This window comes from Mus pahari, chromosome 4 (genome assembly GCF_900095145.1).
Source record: "Mus pahari chromosome 4, PAHARI_EIJ_v1.1, whole genome shotgun sequence".
NCBI classification, from domain to species: Eukaryota; Metazoa; Chordata; class Mammalia; order Rodentia; family Muridae; genus Mus; species Mus pahari.
The window spans coordinates 21090945-21105612 of record NC_034593.1 but is presented as its reverse complement, the minus strand read 5'-3'; the positions used below and the strand labels follow the sequence as shown (position 1 = coordinate 21105612).

Genomic DNA, 14668 nt, shown 5'->3' with positions numbered 1-14668 from the left:
AGAGAGGCCTGAAATTTACAGCATTGATTCCCTTCTTTGGAATCTCTCAGAACTCCTGGTGCTGATGCAGAGGCCGCTGAACTCTAAAGGTTTCAAGAAAAGCATCCTGGAGACCTGGGTCATGATGGTTAGGTGTTGCCCTTTCTGCGCTCAGAAACATTGTGCCTGCTTTGCTGAACAGTTTTATATATATATATATATAAAATCCAAAATAATGGGTTGGAGAAATGGCTTCACAATGAGGGTGCTTACTGCTTTTATAGATAACCCAAATTTTAGTATGCTTGCTGGATGGCTCCCAGAAGCCGCTGTCTCCTGCTCTGGGGCATCCATGACTTCTCCTGCCCTCCTTAGGCATCTGCACACACAGGGTGCATGCACATAGCTGCATGCACATATATGAGTAAAATGATAAGCACACACACATATTCCAAATAAATCTCCTTCCAAAAATGAGAACTGGCAGGATTGCTCAGTGGGTAAAAATGTTCCCCAGGGTCCATGAAATAGAGGGAGCTGAACAGACTCCTGAAAGTTATACTCTGACTTCCATACATCGGTTGTGGCATATGTGTGCTTGCACATGCAACTTTCTGCATGCATATACACACAGATAAAAAATAGATTTAATTGAAGATATTTTAAAATCCCCAAAGATAAAATATTATCTAGATAATCCTTTATTATATTTATTCAAAGGAAACACAAGGTTAAATGGTTTTCTGAAACAATACATTTCAGGAAGAACAGGACTTTTGGGGTGAGTGTGTGTGTGTGTGTGTGTGTGTTTACACACACATGCGCGCGTGTGCTCATGACCACGCGTGCATACTAACTGCTAACTATGGGTGTTTAGAAAACAAATATATTTCCTTGAGATCACAGTGCTTCCCTAAGTTGACATATTAGCTATTAAATGTTATTGGGGGAAAACTTTAAATGTCGAAGAGTCAGAAACACAGACCTTCAGCTTTCCAGTAAAAGGCAAAACCCATCCTACCTGTTTAGTAAACAGCTTCATTTTACTAATAGTGATTGGAGTTCAGCACCCTGGTTACTATAACAGCAAGTTATTCCTAGATGCCAGAGGACCAAGGAAGGGGTGGAAAAGGTGAAGAGGGGATGGAGGAAAAAAGTGAGTTCGCTGCAATATCGCCGCGAGCCACTAGGGGTACCTTTGTATCATTTTTCATTCTGCACCGATTTGGAGTAGAAACCTGTATTAGGGGAAAACCAGGGTCCTCGGCATTTTTTTCTTTTCTTTCTTTCTTTCTTTTTTTCTTTTGCGAGCAGTGCACCCAGAATCCAAAAAGATTTTTAAAAAATTTTAAAAGGGAAGGAAGGAAAGAAGAAAAGGAAAGGAAAGAAAGAAACCACAGCCCTTCGGTAACCCGGATAGGGCTACGAAATCGTTCTACTGGACACCAGCACTGGGGATTCATTTTTGAGGTCAATTTCCAATCGAGATAAATCTATTGGATTAGTAGGATTATCTGATCGCAGCTCAAAGAAGTAACGTTGTTTGATCGTTTGTATTTCTTGCCTGATGGTAGGAATTACACGGATGCGGCTTTGGTTCTCCAGGATTCTGGATCGTGGCAGCATCTGGAGAGAAAAAAAGCATCAATCCACACGTTTAGGAAGTGTCCGTGGGTGAATAACGAGGGAGGGGGAGGTGGATCTGGGGTTGCGGCTGCTTAAAGAAAAAAAAATAAATAAATAAAGGAAGCATCTTGAATTCTGAAACAAGAATTACCCAGTTCCAGAGGTTGAAAAGAAAGCATCTGCAAACTGGTAAATACTTTGACCGTTTTGGCTTGAATTTGACGGGGAAGTGTTGGTAAAACTGTCTCCTTGAATAATGCAAAGAGGACTGGGGGAAGATGAGGGGGCTCCCTCGGTGGACGTGTCTTCCTGAGGGTAAGTTTGTGCCTCTTTCCTCGGGAGAGGGCTGCGGGTTTGGGTATCACTGTGCAGGAGGGGTTGCGGACGCGGCGGCGCCGGAGAAATGGGGCGAGCAGGCTGGAAGCCCACCTCGCGCATCTCCCAGGCATCGCGACCTCTCCGCTCGCACCTAGCTTCAAAACCTGGGTTTTGTGGCGTCAGTGGGGAAACCAAGCAGCCTTCTGCCTCTCAACTTTGCCTTGAAGAAAAAAAAAAAAAAAAAAAAAATCTCTCAGTAAGGGGATCCCTCTTGGACCAGGCGATTTTTCTCTTAGCGATACTTTAAGGATAGGAGGCAGCCAGTGCTTTAGAAAATCTCGCTTGGGGGTTGGGGGAGAGCTCCGGTCTTCATTGTGCTGCCTCGGCCCAGTTTCCCAGGCTGTCTAAGCTTCTTGGGGGAATGCTGGGGATGCAGTCAGCAAGAGGATGGCCTTATTCATAAGCTCCGATGTTCCCACCCTCTGTTTCTTTCTGCCTTTCCCCACCACCTCCTCTTTTCGGCCGGGCACTAAAGGGTTACAGTCGCTGCATCTAATCCTGGAGAAAGAAGTAGGATTCTGTCACTCAGGTTATCTTGTGACTGCCTTTTAGGACTTTGCATAATACAGTCTGTCTTAACTTTCTTGAGTTAGATGAGCCTCTTTGCAGTATTTCCGCCCAGGGCCCAGGCTGAGTGCACCAGGCATCGGGCATCTAGCCACCTTTGGGATTTTAGCTTGCTTCCTTCTGCTCCTGACTCCTAGTTTTTCTTTCCCAGGGAGCTGTGAGTGCTTGCGTTTCTAGCGATTTTCTTGCAACTGAATTTAGGTTAAAATATTTTTTTTTCTTTCAGTTAAAGAAATTTTGTAGCTCTAAGAAAAAAAACTCCTCTGTGCTCGCAGAAGGAAATCGATTGTACCAGCGGTAATTAAAATTAATCTTTCAAATGCGTGAATATTAATTGACTAAGGGAAGTAAAAGTTGTTTTGGAATCTGAAAAGGACATTATTCTCATTGAAGTTTGAAATCCACATAGCTCCAGCACAATTATATTTACATAATAATATATAAGTATTTATGAATTGTATGGAAGTGTCTACAGATGCTTAGATGCAGGAAACTCCCTCACATCCCTTGACATTTCAGGCTCTCTAAATTGGCCTTTTCTGTTTAAGGTTGAGTACTCACTTACAAAATAGCAAGTGCTCAAATGCACTGAAATAAAATGAAGAAAGGTAATTGTCGTGATAGAAAATGTGGCATCTGGTATTATTTTAGTCTCCTAAAGCAATCATTAGACATTTTCCCAGGATTTGTGTGGATACATTGTGAAATATGTGCAGACACCTTTAGTTTTAACATTAAAGATTCTCCTGTTAAGTCTGAAGTCACCAGAGAGACAACCCTTCAATGTCATCTGAGCTCATCCCCTCCCATCCTTACTTGGACAAACTTCGAATACTTCAGATAGCAGTCTGGCTCTGATGAGAGGAACCTTACCAAACTTACCCACAACCCAGAATTTGCCCATGTGTCTTTTAAACTGAATTCTGAAGCTAGTATATGAAATTTGTATTTTAAAGATGCAATTGCCAAGTTGAAAACTTTTGTGTCCCAGGAGTTTTAAAGTGGGACCTTGGCTGCTTCTTGTTTCTGTGGGCTTGGGTTAACTCTTTGTAAAATGATAGATTCCAAGGAAGAGTTTCTACAAGCCCTTTCGTTTCCCCCAGATATTTGTGAAGCTGGCCCTGCCTCTTTTCCATGCTTCTCTCTGTCACGTGGTTTGTGTGCTTTGGAAGGCAAAGAATGGATGTTCTGTGTGTGGTGCATTCCAGCAACTGCTCCTAGCCACAGAGTCTAGGAACAGCAAATATCCAAATTATAATACAAATCATATTTACTGATAATACAAAATCAATAAAGCGTGTTGAATGATAGGTGGGTTATATTTCTCTCTTTAGGCAATTGAGAATACAATTATTGACATAAAGGCGATTAGAAATCCAAAATAAAAGATGGAGGTCCTTTTAAAGATTAACTTGCATATTCCAAAATTATTAAGGCAATGGTACTTGTCGTGACTGAGGGTCTCAGACTGATGACAAGGGTGAGTAAGTTGACATACCTCTGCAGTAGCTTGGAAATACTTTTCTATCAAGAGTAGCTGATATTTTCCAAGGCTTCATTATGTTCTTTTTGGGTGGTGAAAGAGAAAATGGGCAGCATTGACCTTCTCTTTGTATAATCTACTTGGAGGTTTGATGACGTTTCTACAGTAAATCTCTACACAAAGCTCCAATAAGCCTTGTATGAGGTAAGTCCAGGTTGACAGCCAATAGCAAAGGATGTAGCTCACAGAGAACACTTCCAAATTTATAGCCGCACCCAGCTAATGAATACAAGCTCGGCACGGGTTGACAATCAGAGAGGACCTCTTATAGGACTAGTGAGTTACTACAGGGTGCACTTGTTAAATTAAGTACATTTTGTTCTATTTTCTCCAGCACACATATGGTAATGATCTCTCAAAGGAACACAGTGTCCTCGATTGGCTCCTTTTATTTTATGTTAGAGTTTCACAAAATGTGTAATTGGGAAAAGAAGGTTAAAAGTTCACAATTAATGCTGAAAAATTGCAAATTCCATTCTTAATGTAAGTGAAAGACATAGGTATTGAATCCCCAAAAGCTATTGGTGTGCAGTGTTGATATTGCATTTCCCTGGGTATTGCTATCTTCTATATGGTCTAACTGGCCTAAATTCCAGACATTACTAATATAGTGGCTGCGGCTCTCATGGTTCTGATATGATTAACCACATTCACTGTGATCCCCCATTTTTTTTTAAAAGATGAAATTCTACCTGCTATTAAGTGAAAGTACACTAAAAGGGAGAGTTTACTTTTCTGCATGATTGAAATTCAACATACATTATCTGTAGTACAAAACGTCTCTTTTGCTGTATTGGGACCTGCAATAAAAAGCCTACTGCTACATGAATTTGAAGTTTCAATGCTTAATCTTCAAAATGTGCAAGGTCCAGGAAAATAAAGGTGGAATTAATGACTACCCTCAACAAAGGCAGAACATTCTTTTATTATTTATTATTATTAAAAGATAACTTATAATATCTTGGGAATAGCCGGTCCTTACGGCCCTGAGACTCCCAGCTGTTTCCAGGAATCGTTCTTGAATAGCAAGACATTGTTTTAAGTGTACTTAGTCTAGTGGGGATGAAAGAGTGTTGCAAGAGAGAGAAAAGGAAAGAAAATCTAAACTTATGTTCCCTTTTGGTAGCATATCTGTTGGGGTAAAAACTGCCAAGTGTAAGCTTAACTGAAGTCAGAGAAAACTAATAAATCACTCCAGGCATTTGAAATTATTAGACATTAAACTTTGGGGAGTTTTATTTGAATTCTTTTTATAGCAGTCAATATAATCTCTTCTGTGCCTATTCCCACTGCATGTAAGAGAGAAATTCTACTCAATGGAAGGACACTTTACTGCTGCCATTACTGCAGAGTTTATAGATGAGGGATGTGTCAGCATGTGAGATTCAGCCGTAATGCCTCTTTTGTGTGAAACCTTATGGGCCTTGCAGGCACTCTCTCATCCTGACACTCATAAAACGTTCAACTCTCTGTATTTATTATTTAATTTTCTTCCTATGTATAGTCATGAAACACTTCAGTGTATGGACGTGGAGCCAAACATGGCAGTCAAGTGTGAATGTGTATAATGAGTTCTAATAACACATATTCTAGGACCAGATAAAGTTTAATTACGAGAAACAAGTTAAACAGGAAATTCATTTGGGAACAAATACAAGTTAAGTTAATGTTAGAGATGTAAAATAGACAATCTCAGTGATACATCACGGCAAGCTGAGACTGGACCACCCAGATGCAGTTGTCATGGCAGGGCTTAACTTTAAGTTCTGAAGCTTTTATGCAACTTGTGAAATATATACTATTTTTAAAAATTATTTTACTTTTTCTTGGTTTGTATGGCAACATTAGCTAGTACTTAATGCTAATTCTCCTCTTCCTCTTCCTCTTCCTCTTCCTCTTCCTCTTCCTCTTCCTCCTCCTCTTCCTCCTCCTCCTCCTCCTCCTCCTCCTCCTCCTGGTCCCCAGAGCAAAACCCCGCCTCTTTCTCTCCTCACCAGCTATTGGCTGCTGTCATTTTTATTTACCAATCAGAATTAATTGGGAGCATGTGTCCCAGAAGGCACTGCAGACCCTCTCATGCAAACAGTTTGGGGGGGCACAATTAGCATTAGAATACAAACCACTATAATTTGCAAGTGAATGTCAGTTGGAGATAGCTTCTTGGTTAAGTGTGGAAGTTTCTGTCTACTTCTCCCTCTTAGCACGGGGACCCCATCTGGACTGAACCTGTGCAGGCCCTGTGCATGCTACCACAGTCTCTGTGAGTTAATATGTGCTGTGGTATAACAGAATGTCATTAGAAATAATTTTATTATTATGCTCCTTGAGCAGAACTATAGTGTTTGGTTTTCACGTAGGCCCATTATGGCCTATCTTGTCTCATGTTCTTGGCCACCAGAGCAGTGTCATGCATGGGTTCTATTGATTATCTTAATTCCTTTTTTTTTTTTTAATTTATTTTATTTATATGAGGATACTGTAGCTGTTTCCATATACACCAGAAGAGGGCATCAGATCCCTTTACAGATGGTTGTGAGCCACCATGTGGTTGCTGGGAATTGAACTCAGGACCTTTGGAAGAACAGTCAGTGCTCTTAACCACAGAACCNCTCCTCCTCCTCCTCCTCCTCCTCCTCCTCTTCCACCTCCTTTATGGCTTTTAAAAAGCTTATGAGCTTTAATTTTTTCTATTATATATTTTGACTATTCTTATTCCTCTTTCCATACTTCTCTCAAATCAAGCACACTCCAGGGTGGGTCCCATGCTGAGGAGTTAGCCCACATAAACAGACTCAGTGTTTTTCTTAGTGCTTTTATTCTTTGTTTGTTTTGTTTTGGTACTAATTCCTTTCTGAAAGGCGATAGAATGCTGTTTATTTTGCTTCTGTTCTTGTTTTTTTTATATGGACTACACTTCTCTAATGATGCAGATGACAATCACTAGATTCCCATTCCTGCCTTCCTTTTGGTGGTACTATGGGTAGTGTGCACAACAAACTGCACGTCTATCAATTTGTTTACAAAATTCATTTATTTATTTCATGGTTGAGAAAACAAATAGGCTCATCATTTTTTAATTTATTCATATTTCATCTATATCTATATATTATATTATTTATTTATCTATATTTATTTGGTGGTGATAGTAGAAGCATGACCAGAAACCAAAAGTTGTGGCATATATAAAATATTATTCAAGTATGTCTCTAAATGTAGGTTTCTTATATTTTCTCTTAGCTGAAGAACAGATAAAGTCTAAAAGCAAAGATATGAGTGTTTCTCATTAGCTACTTTTGAAAACACTTTAATACTACAATGATTACTCTTTCATATTAGTGTGTATCGTCAATTGTATGTAAGATTAGCAATACATTTTTGTTTTCTGATATACTTAATGTATTTTTAGATTTTCAGGAAAAACGATTAAGCATACAAATTGTTAGGCTTCAAACCTCAGACAAATGACTGTGCCTGTTTAACCTATCAAAGTGAATGTGGCCACCAGGTTTTACCTGCAATCCCTTAGTCCCTAACTGTTACAAGGCTTTCCTGGCTGGTATGCCTTACCCCTACCCTGAACTCCCCAGGCCAGGGGAATGAGCTGGCTGTTCTTTCAAATATATAATTCAACTATTTTGCTTGCCCCTGTGTTTTTGTATCTTTGGGCATCCTGACTGCCTCACCCCTCATTCTTCCTCTCAACTTACTTTCTTTCTTTCTTTCTTTCTTTCTTTCTTTCTTTCTTTCTTTCTTTCTTTCTTTCTTTTCACTGTTTATTCACAACTTAAAGGTAAATTAAATTTTCTTCGACAAAATCATGGTTAATTACTTTATTCTAACTTATAGAATAAATTATAAATACAAAAATGCATTGCTAATGTTACATACAATATTCACTATGCTTGCAAATTCATTTAGGGAATATCAACTTAATACAAGTCAAGTTGTGGTCATAAGTAGCCTAAAAATTCCCCTTTGGAAAACAAACTATCCCCAGAGAATCCTGAGCAATAAATATTGTTTCCTGCTTATAACATTGACCAACAGCCTGTCACGCTCTCTGCACCTGAAAGTAATACTTAAGCCACTCAATAGTTAACCTGAAAGGCATACAGGTTCACTTCAGCAGCCATTGTGTTTTGAGTCAGTGGATCTGTCATTTTTGATTTAAATCTGTATTACGTAGCTGTCCAAAACTTTACACACAAGTGACAATGTTATCTATCCTTTTCTTATCGGTAAAAACATCACCAGTTTCTTGACTTCTTCAGTTGTGCCAAGTGTCCTAATGCACATCTTCTGAGAATGCCAAAGCTCTCTGCAATTTAGAGCTGTAGTCTTTAATAATAAGATCCCTGGGTGAAACCCCTTTACATATTCAAGTGACCCCATAATATCAGTGTCCACAACCTTCACAAAGGCAAAGGTTTGGGCTTTTCCCCAGCATGTAGAGCTGCCAACTAACTATAGATTATTATTTTTTAAATAAAACATATAGTGTTTAAAATAATTTCATGCATATATATATATATATGATATATTGTGATTTTATTTACTAGTTTATTTTATAAGTTGTTTGTCATCTCTTTCCTCTGTTGGAGGCCAAGAAGACCACCTTGACTGACCGATTAAAAGGACTGGATATAGTCCAATAGATAATTAACATAATTCTAGCCTCCCTATATTTCCGTTGATGAGTCATTTCACTCACTAGCTGTCCCATTCTTTTATATGTTAGAGTAGTTCTTTTGGTGATTTATAAAACGTATTTTTTTCTAAGTTTCATTTTTGAACAGGCCAGGGAGTTCTTCAATGACATTGGTTTAGTTAATACTTTTGGTGGTAAACTATTTCTAATTATGAGGTAATAATTAGATAATTAAATAATTAAAAGGTAGTCCTTTAAAACATACTAATTCTGCTGTTTTCGCAACTTCATACATGATCATAATGTATTTGAAGTCCTCTCTCCCCTCCTACTTTCTCATCTCCTCTTCATCTCTATCAATAAGCTCCATGCTTACCAACTGCTTTCCCAGGCTCATGGCTTTTGTTTTTGTTTTATGACCCATTTAGTTTTAACAGGGCCATCTGTTTCACCATTGGATTGGAAGCATCCCTTGGAGCTGGGTGGGTTCATTGGTGGGCACAGCACTGGAGACAGTTGTTTTCCTCCGCTTGGACTGATCAGTATAGCCAATATTTCAGCATGGGTGGGTGTGCCCTACTTAGCTGATACTCAGTCCTTTTACTTTTGCTTTGGTTTTTTTAAACCATGAAATCAGTTGCTATTTGAAGTCACAGAAATTTTAAAGTAGTGTAGTATATCCTTCAGAATAATAATTTGAAAATCCTAAAAGTTTTAGTAATACTCACATTAAGCTTGTTTTATTTTTTAAGGATTAATTAAGAAATACTAAAACAATAGAATTATTTCCATTCTTATAATTTATTGAAAGTACATGATAATTCATTATGTCAATGTGTATATTAAATTATGATTGCTATCTGATTTTTTAATGCGCTACAAAAAACAGAGTGCTTTTTAAAATCTTGTGTTTGTAAGAAGATCAAAAGGCATTGTAATACAGAAGAAAACATGTCTGCACAGAAAGATTGCTCATGTAATAGTTTTATCATTTAAGTCACTGTTTAACCTCTGCATAAGGTTGGGAGGTACAAGCAGCCATTGTTGGTATTTGGTGTCTTGTATAAAAGTAGTCAATGGTCTCACTGGAACTCTACAGATGGTTGCTCCGTAAACAATAGTCACTAAGTGTTTGCCAATTCCAGCAGAAGATGGGGCTGGTAGGGACAAAGATGCTTAAGTACATTCTCTGTACTAATCATTCCAGAGAGGTCAAGATTGACATCACTGGCACAGAGCCACTCTAGCAACTTAACATTACATCTTCTCAGCCAAAGTGGTGGTCCTTCTCCAGCAGTGAGAGTTTCTTTAAAGGAATGTTAATTTAACAAGGCACCAGGAAGGGCCATTTCCCATTTTTCCCAGGCACTCTTCTCATTCGAAGCAAAAATAAGCTTTAGTAGAGATGGGAAATGCCACACTACTTTGGCTGTGCCCGGTTCTCTCTAAGATACTGGAAAGCATAATTAAGTTGCTTCTACTTGTGACCTATGGTTGGCCCTATCAGACAAGAGCATCAATTTAACATCAAGGGAAGCAATCAGCTCTACCTGGCTGTCTCCTCTGAGCTCCTGAGTTGTTATTCATTTTCTTCGGGGAGATCACAGGGTCACCCATTGGTTTGAAAACCATGTCCTGCAGTATTTTACATATGCATCAAAGCTGCGGCCCCTGACATTGTAAGAACCCTCTGTCTCACCTCTGCCTGCTCCTTCAACTCATTCACCTTCCTGTTCATTTTGAAGCCAGCATCCCTAAATAAATTCTAGATTATAAAATGAGTATTTTGAGATGCTACCCCATAGTATATTCAAAGTAAGTAGAAAGGAAAACTTCTTGCACACTTAATGATAAGTACCTTTCTCCATCCCTATAGAAAAGCATGAACGGAGGACTAAGATGCACTCCAACTTCAGCCAACAGGTGAAACGGCGTTTGTTCTAGAAGTGTCCAGCTATATAATAGAGAAACTATAAAATGATGCTACTTCTGTCTCCTTCCCTTCAGGTTGTCAGAAAATCTACCATGGTTTCCTCAAATCCTCATCTTATTGAACAGTAACTCTTCATTTCCATGGCAGTCTATATGTACCTCTGTTGAAAAAAAGGGCATTTTTCACTGAACTTTAACATAGTTCTGTCTATCTTATCACCTCTTGCTTGAATCTCTATAAGCTAAAGACGTTAGAGAAATCAGGCCATTCCAAGCCCACAAACAAAGGAAGGATGGTGTTCGAGGAGGGAACATGATAGAAGTCAGGGTGCTTCACTCAGGAAGGACTTTGTGGAGTCCTATAGAACTGTGTCCAGTTACTAAAATCTGAAAATGCAAAAGGCATAACTTCTATTCCCAATGACTAAGACTAGATTTACCACCATGCTGTTTTTAATGATTTGATCATTTTTATCTTACTCAACACAAGAATTTTTAAATTGTTTGTTTTGAGATCACAATATAATTACACTATTTACCCCTTCCTTTCCCTCCCACCATATCCTCCCACACACCCCAATTATATATATTACTTTAACCCCTATAGTTGCCTACAAATTCTTAAGTTCTTAACCCATCTCTTTGGCAGTCTGAAGCACACATTTTATTATTCCGCTGGTTGCTTTGGGAAGCCTCAGTCTCCATGGCATTTGCAGGTCCAGTTACATCTCTCACACACAGTCTACCCCTTGACCTTTAAACTGCCACTTCCTAGTCATCCTTCAGAGTTCATGTCCTGCATCCCTCTCCAGACTCGGAAATACCTGGTGATCACTGGTGACTGAACAGTAGTCTGAGTAACAGATGGACACATGGCTGGCCTTTTCCTGTAGCTGGTCTTCGCTACTTTGTAGGTTCTTGTTTCCCTAAACTTTATCCCCCCTTTCCTGTCTCACCCCTATCAGGTGAGAGAAAGGAAAACAAAAGAAAGGGAGAGTGGGAGAGGGAGAGAGGGAGATCCTTGAATCTAATTTTTCTTCTTTAAGCATGACTACTAGCCAATCCCAGTCAACCACCTTGAATGACCAAAAAAAACCACCCACCTATGAGGCTCTGGCATTTATATTCCTTCTAAAAAACCTTGGCACATTTTCCCACCTCACACAGTCGTAGAAACTAGCTGCAGCTGGCAAAGCTATACCTCTGGTAAAGCACGAGGCAAATCAAAGCAGCTCCGTATCCTCACACCTGGGATTAAAAGCAAAACATATTCTTATAACATTTCTGTGGTTTTTTTTTTTTTTTTTAAAGAACCCAAAACTCCAGAATTCTCACTCTATTTCCTATTATACTCCAGCCTCCATAAGCACAACATCCCTGAATTCCTTTGCTTCTTTCTGTACTTGGTGTTTACTGAGTGTAATGCTGAAGACAAACTGAGGAGACTGTTTTTAGTGTGTGTGTGTGTATGTGCGTGCGTGTGTGTGTGTGTGTGTGTGTGTGTGTGTGTGCACGTGTGTAAGGGTACAATAGGATCAGCTCCAGGAGGATGATAAATACTTGGACAGCTGGAGAGAAAGAGTTCTTTTTTTGACTAGAAAAGTCAAGGAAGAAAGAACTGACCCGTCTGCAGACCTTGGGGGCTTTCAGCCAGGGCTCCTCCAGGCAAACATTGCCAGGGAGAAGAGTCTCCGGGAAGCTAGAGATGATCCAAAGTCCCTGTCCATTCCTCCTGCTCTAAGCTGTTCCCTCTCACTGGTCTCTGAGACTACCTGGTATAAACTTTAGTGTGTACTTAGGTAGAATTAGTTGTCAGACCTTAAGATACCTTGTTGGTTGGTTTTTAGGATATTGTCAACTTTTTCTTCATCTTTCACAACATCTGATTTTCTTCATTTTTTTTTTTTTTTAAATATCAGTGGAGAGGTAGATAGTAGAGATAGCCCAAGAAAAAAAAATGAACAAAGAGAACCTTTTGTGCTTCTCGGCAGCGAAAGGAGAAGGAAGATCACTCCACACCATTAGTGAAGCCTGCCAGCCTGCTCCTCCTCCCGGAAGGAAGCAGTGAGTGAAACTAAGAGAGAGCAAGTGAGTCCATTAACCTTTCCACCATGTCTCCTTCTGAGGCTTCAGGTTCGCTCTGCTCTTGTCTTGTTGGCAAGGGTTCCAGCGGCTTTGCTTCTGGCTTGTATTTAACGATGTATTACAAAGGCACAGTAATGATCGCTACCTCACGGTGCACAGGTGAATTAAATGAGATAATAAATTAAGTGTGGAAAACGCACTTGTGACCACATCACTGCCACCCCCACCTTCAAGGTCTAAAGTAGAACAGGCTATCCTAAGACTCACTGTGTACTCAGGAGTGACTTTGAGTTCCTGAAGCTCCTACTTCCTTCCCCCAAAGCTGTGTTTAGAAGAGTGAAACACCGTGCCCTAGCATCCCTCAGACTTGTATGCAACGAGTATCTTGAGGTTTGATAGTCACATCTCAGAAAATACCTTCTTTAAACTTTGGGTTCTTGCACACTCCTTATTTATCCCCTTAAAGGCTTGTGATATCATTTCCTTCCACCATCAGATACAGGTGATATCAACACTAGAATTACCCTTCCTTGTCATCGTCGCTCCTTGTAACTCCAGCATTCTCAGCTCAGCTCCCGAGGCCACAGGCCTCTTACTTCACCATCTACTTTTGCCACCAGCTATAAATTGCTTCTGGATAAGGTTCCAGTACCACACTGTTTGTAGCCGCTCAAGATTATGCCTATTAATTAACCCCAGCATGCCGGTCCCAGCTTTTTCTGTCTCCTTCCTGTTGGGGTCTCATGTGCTCCACACTCAAATGCTGAGCCGCAGTGAGCATATGGCTGCCCTGAATTGGTCTCACTGGGGTGCACAGCTGAGCGCTCTGTATCAAACCCATTTAGACATATGTTCGGGGTTGGGCAGTTCTGTGCTTGTGCCTTCAATCTGGATTTCCATGCATTTTTGGCCTTCCACATGATATCTAGCTAATTAAAACCTCAGTTTTTTTTTTTTTTTTTTAGTCATTTCAAAGAAGGATACTTAATTTGTAAGTCTGGTATGAGGACTAACTGGCGTGGATACATATATGCATGGAGGAAGGTTCAGACGTTGTTTGGTGATCAACCACCGTATTCAGGCTCAGGATCAGTTTTTATCAAATTCTGGATGGCCTCCGGCTGAGAGTTCACACTCAATATGAAAGGAAATTTGTTCCTTTTTCCCTCCAACCTATCTACTGAAGGTTGTGGTTGTCACAGTTTTGTGATGATTCAATTTATATTTGGGAGGAGCAAACCCTCAAACATATAAAATATATACATTTGCCTTCCCATACATGTGTATATCACCAGTCCGAGAATACACACAAACTGGGATTACCCACAGAAGGAAGACAAACTGAGTATGTTTTAAAAGGCTTACATACCTATGATGGCAGCACTTTTTAATATTCAATATTTAATATTCATGGCTTCTTAGGGCATACAGCACAGCTATTGGGATGGATGGAATGGATGTAAATCCCTTATGAAGTTATATGACTGATGTCTTTAACATTTTCTCATTTGTTATTATGTCTGGCTAGGTACTTCTTGCAATCTTTTTATACAGCTGGAAATGATCTTGTGGTAGAAGGAAGTTTTATTTAATGATGTTGTTCTTTACTTATGATGTGATTACTGTTATTTCTTTACATCTATATTTATCTTATGCAGTAGATTTGCTCAGTAGTCCTTTAGGCAAAGCCTGCTTTCACTGTAATTTGATAAAAGACAAATAACGTTAACCAATTTTATAAGTACTGATGCGTTAGCACACACTGTCAATGAACAATAGTCACACAGTGATGCAGTGGAGTATTACTAACACCTGTACCTGACAAAGGACAACTCACTGGTTTATGCTTCGGTGGCCTTGTAGAGATTCACCACTATATATATATATATATATATATATATATATATATA

At 39.5% G+C, this 14668-nt stretch overlaps 1 protein-coding gene across 9 annotated transcripts in view; it reads left to right on the top strand.

The window, feature by feature from the left end:
• Positions 1 to 14668, top strand: part of Nlgn1 (neuroligin 1) — an 867654-nt gene that overhangs the window by 173099 nt on the left and 679887 nt on the right. Inside the window, exon 1 of one of the 9 annotated variants that reach the window (XM_029537344.1) lies at positions 1201 to 1794. The exons of 7 other annotated variants lie outside the window; for them this stretch is intronic. The gene's annotated coding sequence lies outside the window, so the exon portion shown is untranslated. Of the gene's footprint in view, positions 1 to 1200; positions 1921 to 14668 lie in introns of those variants that run through there. One more of the 9 variants, XM_029537340.1, reaches the window with a different exon arrangement.